Here is a 9018-nt window from a genome sequence, read left to right on the forward strand (position 1 = left end):
CGTGGTGGCACACGCCTGTAATCCCAGTGCTGCGGAGGCTGAAAACAGGAAGATCATTGTGAGTCTGTGCTGTGTAGTGAGACCTTGTACCAAATACATTAAAAAGAAAAGAAAGAAAACAGAAGAAAGTTGGTAAACTGAAAGAACAGATGAATGATCAAGTGTGTGCACAGTCATGTGACCCATCCTCCAGGGGTGCTGCCTAGACAATCATCCCCAAATGCAGCTTTGATCATGTCACCTCATCACATAAGAGGTCTGGTGTTGCTGTTTCCAGCACTGGAGATTGAATCCAGGGGCTTCGTGCTGACCTAGAGCCCCAATCTTTCGCTGTTTTGAGCCAGGGTCTCACTAAGTCTCTTAAATTGCTCTGGCTGAGCCCAGACTTGTGATCCTACTGCCTCAGCCTCCCTTGGTGCTGGAATTACAGCTGGGGACCCCCACACATCAGTCTTACCTGAGAGTTTTAGTGGCTTTGTGCTGCATGCTACAGTAACTTCTAACTCAGCCTGGGGACTCCCCGTCCCCTAGTTGAAACCTGTGCTGCTAGTTTTACTTCCTTCTCACCCTCTGGGGGAAATCCATGTATTATTCTGACTACGGCTATGTGTTTTGAGGTTATCTGTCTAGAAAATTCAGCCCCCGACCTGATGTTGAAATGATAACCGAGGGCAGGGAAGCTCAGGCTGATGCGGAGGAGCCAGAGTCTCATCCTCGAAAGGAGGAAGTTGTTGGGCAGGGGAGATGGCTCAGTGGAATAAGTGCTTCCCTGGCAAGTGCAAAGGCCTGAGTTCAAGCCCCTGTTCTGCCAAAAAGAAAAAAATAAAGTAGGAAGTTGTGATGTTAGAATGCAAAAATTAAGAAAGAAGAGTATAAGTGTGTTATTCAGAAATGAGAAGGTAGGGGCTGATGAGACAGCTCAGCGGTCTAAAACGCCTGCTTAGGCAAGCTTAGGCAGGACTGCTGTTCGATCCCCAGCACTACATACTGAGCCAGCCCAGTCAACTGAGCTGGCTAAAAAAAAAAAAAAAAAAAGCGAACCTAAACAGCAGAAGAAACAAAGAACTTGCAAGTGGTTAGAAAGCAGAGAACAGAGCCGGGGAAATGGCTCAGTAGAATAAGTGCTTGCCTGGCAAGCACAAGGGCCTGAGTTCAAAACCCCGGTTCCACAGGGAAAAAAAAAAAAAAAAATCATCATAGTGTACACACTTTGTTGGGGCTGGTGAGATGGCTCGGTGGTCTAGGGCACCTACTTGGAGCAGGCTTAGCAAAGCACAGGGACCACGGTTCAATCCCCCAGCACCACATGCCAGTCAGCCCCGCCCCCTGGTGGACTGAGCTGGCCACACACACACACACACACACACACACACACAAATAAATAAATAAATAAATAAAAAGCAGAGGACAGCTACTGGATGGGCCTGCGAGCAGGCAGGGCGTTGGGCCATGCAGGCAGGGAGGGGATTCCCAGTGGGGGGCGGCCTGGGGCAAGCAGTGGCAGTGGCACTCAGTAGCATCCACCTGGGCTGCATCGCCATGGGACACAATGTGCCGATGAACATGCTCATCTGATGGCTGCTGTCAGCGCTGGACCCAGCCAAGGTACAGAGCCTGGTGGATGCGATCCAGGAGAACCCAGACAGCATGCCACCCATCAACGTCCTCTGGATCAAAGGGGCCCAGGGTGGTGACTACTACTACTCCTTTGGGAGCTGCCACCACTACACAGTCTACCAACAGCTGCAGCATGAGACCTCTCCTGCCAAGCTGGTGCAGTCCATGCTGTCCGACCTCCGGGTGTAACTGGGTGCGTCCACACCGTCTCTGCAGTAGCAGCTTCCTTGGCACCTGCCGCTGCCACGTCCAGGAAGAGACACCTGGCCCCCAGCAGGCGGGCCACACAGAAGGGCAAGCAGGGGCATCCCTCTGCACATGGGGGTGGGGTCTGACTCTCAACACCTTTTTACTAGCTGCTAGGCCTGGGACTCGTGCTAAGTAATGTGGGAGCCTTTGTCCCCACCTCTGTGAGAATGGACTCAGGGTCTCCTCCCTGAGCAAGGAGGTGATGTGGAGATTCCCAAGGACAAGGACCTCCCATTATCTTTACGCTGTCCTGTAAGTGGACTGCTTAGCTGCAAATAAACACAGGCCTAGGTGACAGGGGCTTGAACAAAGAAAGGCTGAATTCTGGAGACAAATAGCCAACATGCTATTGCTTCAATAACTCAATAGAGATACGATTTATGTCTGAAATCCTTCTGCCCCTGTTGCTTGTTACCTTTTGATCACAAGGTGGCTGCAGTATCTCCAGGAATCAGGTATGAATTCAAGGGACAAAGGAGTGGGGGAAGAGAAAAGGTCAACCCACTGGACATGTCAACTTCCATCAGAAAGTATAACCTGTCCCACCCTGTCCTATATATTTCCACTATGTCTCCTTGGCCCGAGCTAGCTACCATTGCCCTAGCTTTGAAGAGAGCTAACATCGCAGGGATTAGAAATTCCACGGCTGAGCACACCAGTCATGTTCCGTTTCCCGGGACTGGCTCTCTAGCTCTGGAAAGAAACTTTTCTCACCAGAAAAGAAAAGGAACTGTGTATCAGTGTTACTGTGTAACTACGCCCAAACTCAACAACTAGAAGTTTCTGCCCTGCCCACAGTTTCTGGGTTGGCAATGTGTGCTGAGCTGATCTGGGCCACTTTGCTGGCCTTGCATGAGGTCACCAAGGGGCCACAGACATCTGTCACTTCAGCTGAGATGGATTAGCATAGCATCACGTGCTTGTCTGGCAGGTGCCAGGCTGTCAGCGGAGTGGTATAGTTCTCTTCTGTGTGGTGCCTCTACGATCTCACTTCCAAATTATTTTGGTCAGAGAAAAATTCTAAGAGTTTGCCCAGATTCAAGGGGTGCAAATCGGATTGCACCTCTAGACAGGAGGAAGCTTGAGGCAGAGTTGACACCCAGATTTGCTGTGTGTCCTTCATGAGAAAGTCTCTGGGTAAACCCCAGGGTCACACCCTCCCTGTCCTTTGCAGGCTAGATCCCTGAGACACAGACCCTGGATCTAGGGAGAGATATATGGGGGGACCGGGAAGCAGGAGCATCATTGTCCATGCTAGTGTGATGGGGTGGCAGGTGGACTTTCCAGAGGGGCTTGTGAGCCTTGAAGGCTGCAGAAAAAGGTGGTCTTACTGCCCCCTGGAAACAAGGACAATAGTTTTTCTACCCATTGGGAATAAGACTGAAAAGAGACACAGTGCAGTGGTTTAAGTGCTAAGTGATACCTTGCATTAGGTGTGGGAGAGGGGACCAGACCATAGTACAACTGATCTGGATTTTAGTAAATTTTACACTGGTGTTGGTCTGTTGGTTTTGAATAAAGGTGATTTGTGAGCTATGGGAGAGGGAAGGGGCCAGGTGGAGAATGGATGGGAACCCTTTGTACTGTCTGCAAATTTTCAGTGCATCTAAAGTCATTCCAAAATAAAGACTTATTTAATTTTTTAAAAAAGAAAGAAATCAGGGAACAGAAATCAATGAGAGGATGGAGAGTCAGACTTGTGGTAAGTAACTGTCTTTTTTAAACTAGGCACATGGATTAGTTTGTTTTTAAGTTTTGTTTTTCTTGGCGGGGTGGTGGGGGTGGGTACCAGAAATTGAGCCCAGAGCCTCAGGCATGGTAAGGATATGCTCCGCCACTGCACTACACCCTAGCAACTTCAAATTATTTTTAATACGTACAACATAGCAAGATAAAAATTTAAACAAGAACTAAAAATATCAATGAGATGTGTATAAAGCACATAGTGCAACATCATCTGGCAAGTCATAGGCCCAAAACAAAAGGCCATCCTTACTTTTGCCTTTTCTAGGAACCCTTCTGTGAAGCAGAGCTGGGGATAGGGACCGTGTGCTTCCTCCTCTTACATCATGTTGTGAGCCCCATAGCACTTTCCTAATCCCTGTGCCATCCATGTTACTCTTCCCTATTATTACACCCTTCCACCTGTAGCATTTGTGTTGTTCTAAGAATTTCCCAGTGAAAAACTTTACAAAAGCTACTATTAGTTAGGGTAGTAACAGAGGCTGCAACAAATGGACTGTGAGTCTCAGTGGCTTCACTTTCCCCTCACCTAGGGTTCTTGGCCTCTACTCTTTTCTCTTTTCAATAGTTTAGGAGCAAAGACCTCTTTTCTTCTTTCCTCTCTTCTCTTCTCCTCTCCTCTCTTCCCCTTCTCTTCTTTCCTCTCCTCCTCTTCTCTTCCCTTTTCTTCTCCTCCCCTCCCCTTCTCTGCCCATCCCCCTCCCCTCCCCTTTTGTTCCTCTCCCCTCCTCTCTTCTCCCCTCCCCTCCACTCTCCTTCCCTTCTTGTGTGTTCTGGGGCTATAACCCAGGACCTCATGAATGCCAGGCAAGCACTCTATCACCGAGCTACATCCTCAACCTGGCCCTTTACAGCTTGAGGCCCTTCCATCTATTGAGCCCTCTGCATCCAGGCAAAGAGCCAGAGACAGTATAACTGCCTTCCGATGGCCTTGGTGTGGATGTGAGCCTTATCACACCTACTCCATCTCCTTGTCCAGAACTAGCCTGGCCTCAGACAAGGGCTTCTGGGAAATGTCTCCAGTTAGATAGCCAACTCTTAAGCACCAAGGTAGAGCAGTGGATTTGATGAAACCATCTCTGCCCCACTCACCACCTATAGAGCCCCATGCAAACTCAGCTCAGCCCAGTAGTTCTCCTACTTAACCTAACTGGGTACTGCATCCCAGCAGACCCTTCTAGTATCTGCTGCCAGATTTCACATACATCTTTTGCACTTAGTTCTCTGTGCTCCATGGAACACGTACAACCCATCTAAACAGTGTGGGATTTTTCCAAATTCAAATTCATCTTCTCTGTAAAGCGTTTTTATATTTCTAGAGCCATCCACTGACCAAATGTGAAAAGTCAATTTCTGAGTAATGGGATATGAGAACCGGATGAGCTCTTAACAGTACAGCTCAATCCCACTGGTCTACAGAAAGGCAAATAGGGCTCAGGAAGGCAAGGAAGTCCAAAACACCTGGAAGTCACAACAGATCTGACATCCACAGTCGACACCACCACTACCCTAGCCACTCCTGCACCCCCACACCCCTCCATCCCTGCTAACAATTCAGTAAGAATCTCAAAGGGCATAATAGGTCATAACTTGAATTCTTCTGAACCATGAACTCAAATTGTATGTATTGGTAGGGAGCTCCTTGCATTTGCATTCTCAACATGAGCTTGTTGTTATGGCGGCCAGCCTGTAGGAAGACCCTCTGAGCTCTATCTTGTGGCGTTCACACCCTAGGCCCTCCCCTTCCCATACTATGCCTGAGTTTGGTCTGTGTGACTGGTAGCACACGACAGAGGTGATAGTACCTCGTTTTGGATATCAGGACCTTCCCATTTTATTTTTAAAATGCTTTGTCTTCCTTTGCCTCCTAGGATACACCCATGTATGTTCCCGCTAGTGTTCATCCACAAATTCACTACATTTTGGAAAAACTCTTGTTTGAATTTTGATTGACATTGTTAAAGGCTTTGGCATCTGTCACAGTTCTCTCTCTCTCTCTCTCTCTCTCTTTCTCTCTCTCTTCTGTCTCCTCTCCTCACTTTGGAAGCAGCCCTGTGGGAAGTACATGTGGCAAGAGACTGAAGCCACCTGCCAATAGCCAGCAGAGCCATTTGGGCCCAGATCCTTCGGCCCCCATGAGCCTGCAGACCACAGACCCAGCAGCTGCAGCCTCCGGGGAGACTCATCCAGCTGGCCTGCTCCTGGGTTCCTCACTCTCTGCAATGGTACCTTCTATCCATGCTTGCTGTTTCGCACTTCCAATACTGGGATAATTTGTTTCTCAGCAACTCCATGAGCAAAACAGTCTCATTTTCATTGTTTAGTTACAACCAAATATGCTTTGGTTTCCTTGAGGAGAAAAGTGACAATTATATATTGAAGTTTACAAAAAAAAAGGGGGGGGCAGGGAGATGGTTCAGTGGAATAAGCGCTTCCCAGGCAAGCGCAAGGGCCTGAGTTCAATCCCTGGTTCTGCCAAAAAAAATAAAAAACTTTTAAAAAACCCCAAAAACTGGGCTCCTTAAAGGTCTCAGGAAATATCTATTGTAAATGTCAAACATTCTGGTATCTTTTCTGTCTGCTGTCTTAACTCTCAAAATAACTGTTGTACTACCGAAAGAGAAAGTGAGAGAGAAAGATGAAGATAGAGAAGGGAGAAAGAGAGAATGAAAGAAGGAAAACACCCTATTCTTCTCTCTCCAGGTTCCTTGAATCCTTCATGGAACTTTCCCTGATCTTCCTTTCATTCCTAGTACCTAGATGTGATTTTGCATATAGGCCTTTGATGTTAACTTTCTGATGATATTTATCACAATTTATCTAATTTAGTAATCCAGCAAGGAAATATTTATTGGCTGTCCAGCATCTGTTCTGTTCTAGGGTCCCAGTGAACAGAATTTGCACAGACCTAAGGAGGAGAGGCTCGTTTTAGCTCACTGTTTAAGAGGATTGGGGCAACAGTTGGTTGGCTCCCAGGGAGAAACGTTTGGCTCCATGGTGAAGGGCCGGGTGGAGAAGTCTGCTCACAGCATGGCAGCCAGAAAGCAGAGAGAGAAGAGAAGAGCTGGGAACAAGAGCATGGCCTTCTAGGTCACACCCCAGTGATCCACCTCCAACCAGCCCCACCTCCTCTTCTTCTTCTTCTTCTTCTTCTTCTTCTTCTTCTTCTTCTTCTTCTTCTTCTTCTTCTTTTGTATTTTAGGGAAGGGTGTACAGGGTGTTCAGGGTCTCACTACTAGATTGGACTCATAGTGACCCACTTGTTTATAGCCTCCCAAGGGCTGGGATTACAAGCATGCACCACTATGTCCAGTCTCAATGGCCATCTCAGTATACCCCAGGGATCAATCCCCCGGCCCTTGTGCCTGCTTGCAGGGGCTTTAATCCACTGAGCTATTTGGCTGGCCCTCCATCCCCACCTCCTAACAGTGCAGCAGCCAGGAGCTCCTTAGTGGCGTACTCCACTGATGACTACAGCAGCTCCCTGATCTAATCACCTTCTAAAAGCCCACCTCTGAACACAAGAGACTTTGGGGAGAGATTTTATATCTGAACCTGTCTTAGTTACTTTCTTGCTGCTGTTGTTGCAAAATGCCTGGCCCCTGGGGACCGGAGAAATAGCTCAGTAGAAAATACCTGACCTCCCTCGCCAAGGTAAAGATTATTTCAGCTCTCAGTTTGTAGACTTTTCAGTCCATAGTCTACTGGCTGCAAGACAGGGTGCCATAGCAAAGGGGCATCACAGAAGATAAACACCAGTGCCAGGCAAGAAGCAGCTAGCCCTCCCTCTTCCTTCTCTTTTCAGTGCAGTCAAGTTATAAACCTATTGATCAGGGCCACCCACACCCAGGGCAGATTCTCACTCTCCAGTAAATCCATCATCCACACCTTGAGTTATTCTAAAGCCATCAGTTGATAATCCAGCATCACCCACCCACAGTGTAGTCATTTTCTTAAAGCCCCACCTTATGCGTGCATGAGGCTTTATTGGGGGAGGGGCACCTAGATATTCGTTATAACAAAACTGTAGCAGTAGGTGAAAAAATATGGGAGAAAGAAAAAGTGGAGTGAGGAGGTGAAATCCTGTATATCTTTCTCCTGTCCTGGTACAGACCATGAACAACTCAGGAGAGGGTTGGCCACGTGAGACTGGGAGATCTGCAGGGCTTTGTCTACACCCATTGCTTGCAAATACCTGCCTAATTGATGCAAGAATGAATGCACTAGCCCTAGAAAACCATTCACTTATGAGAGCTACTGGCTGCTGATATAATGCCATTCCTAGTTTACCACAACATCTCTCTGCAGGATTAGGGTCACAGGGACACCTGTGTGAGCGAAAGCCCAAGAATGATCCTCCCTCCCACCCCAGAGTGAAATCCAGCAATCTGAACCCCGCCCCCTTAGCTCTCCCCCTTAGCTCTGGCGTATACCAGATTGCCAATTTGGCAGAACCAAATCAAAGAAAATGTTGTGCCCCCAAAGCCAGCTGCTCAGTGTCACCTAGCCCAGATGAGTCAGACTGTTGAGACTGCTGCCCAAGTGACATCCTCACCATGTCTTCTCTGTCATCTTATGTTCTGTACCCAGATGCCCTCCATAGATTTTTAACACCAAGGCTCGTAAGACACATACACATTTGCCCAAGACCTCTGGCACAACCTTCTCCCCCTGGGAGCCCATCTCATCATCCATTCACCATACCCTGAGCGATAAAGCTGGACCACACCACTTGCCATCTTCCTTACCCTCCAGATACAACAGTCCCCATATACCTCTGCAGTCTAAGTTAAAATTATCTTCCAGGGGGCTGGGGAGATGGCTCAGTGGAATAAGTGCTTCCCTGGTGAGCGCAAGGGCCTGAGTTCAATCCCCGGTTCCACCAAAAAAAATAAATAAATAAATTAAAAAAAATTTTTTTTAATTATCTCTCACCTTGATCCTCCCATCTGACCTGTATTATCACTCTGGGTACCTCCAAAAGATCTAACATCCTGCCTGCCTGACTTTACAGGGCTCCTACGATATGCTATCTGCCTTGTCTTTCTTGATGTCATCTATCATTTTGTTTTGACAGAGATTTCTCTAACAACCAAGTGTAATACTGTAATGTTTAAACCACCCAAGGGTTCTACAGTGCCTTCACGTGAAGTTTCTAACACCTCAGTATGACATGAGGTGCTTCTTATAATCTGGCCCCCAACTCATCTCTCCTGTCTTCTTAAACCTGAAGCTTGAGAATGCCCTGAAAACACAGTTGCAAGATTCTTCCTGTTTCTTTTCTACTGATGGTTCCCTCTTTCTTCAGTGCCCTTCCTTCAGCTTCTGACCCTTAGGGCTCAGGCTAGAGATCTTCTGGGAAGTCATCCTGGGCCTTCTGGAATGATCTAGATCTCCTGCAAGGCCATC

The 9018-nt window shown here is 47.6% G+C and overlaps 1 pseudogene; it reads left to right on the plus strand.

Moving 5' to 3' along the window:
- The first annotated feature begins 1418 nt into the window (after positions 1 to 1418).
- Positions 1419 to 1934, plus strand: LOC101575929 (annotated as a pseudogene).
- The last annotated feature ends 7084 nt before the right edge of the window (positions 1935 to 9018 follow it).

Source organism: Octodon degus, unplaced genomic scaffold, assembly GCF_000260255.1.
Source record: "Octodon degus isolate 3935 unplaced genomic scaffold, OctDeg1.0 scaffold00033, whole genome shotgun sequence".
NCBI lineage: Eukaryota > Metazoa > Chordata > Mammalia > Rodentia > Octodontidae > Octodon > Octodon degus.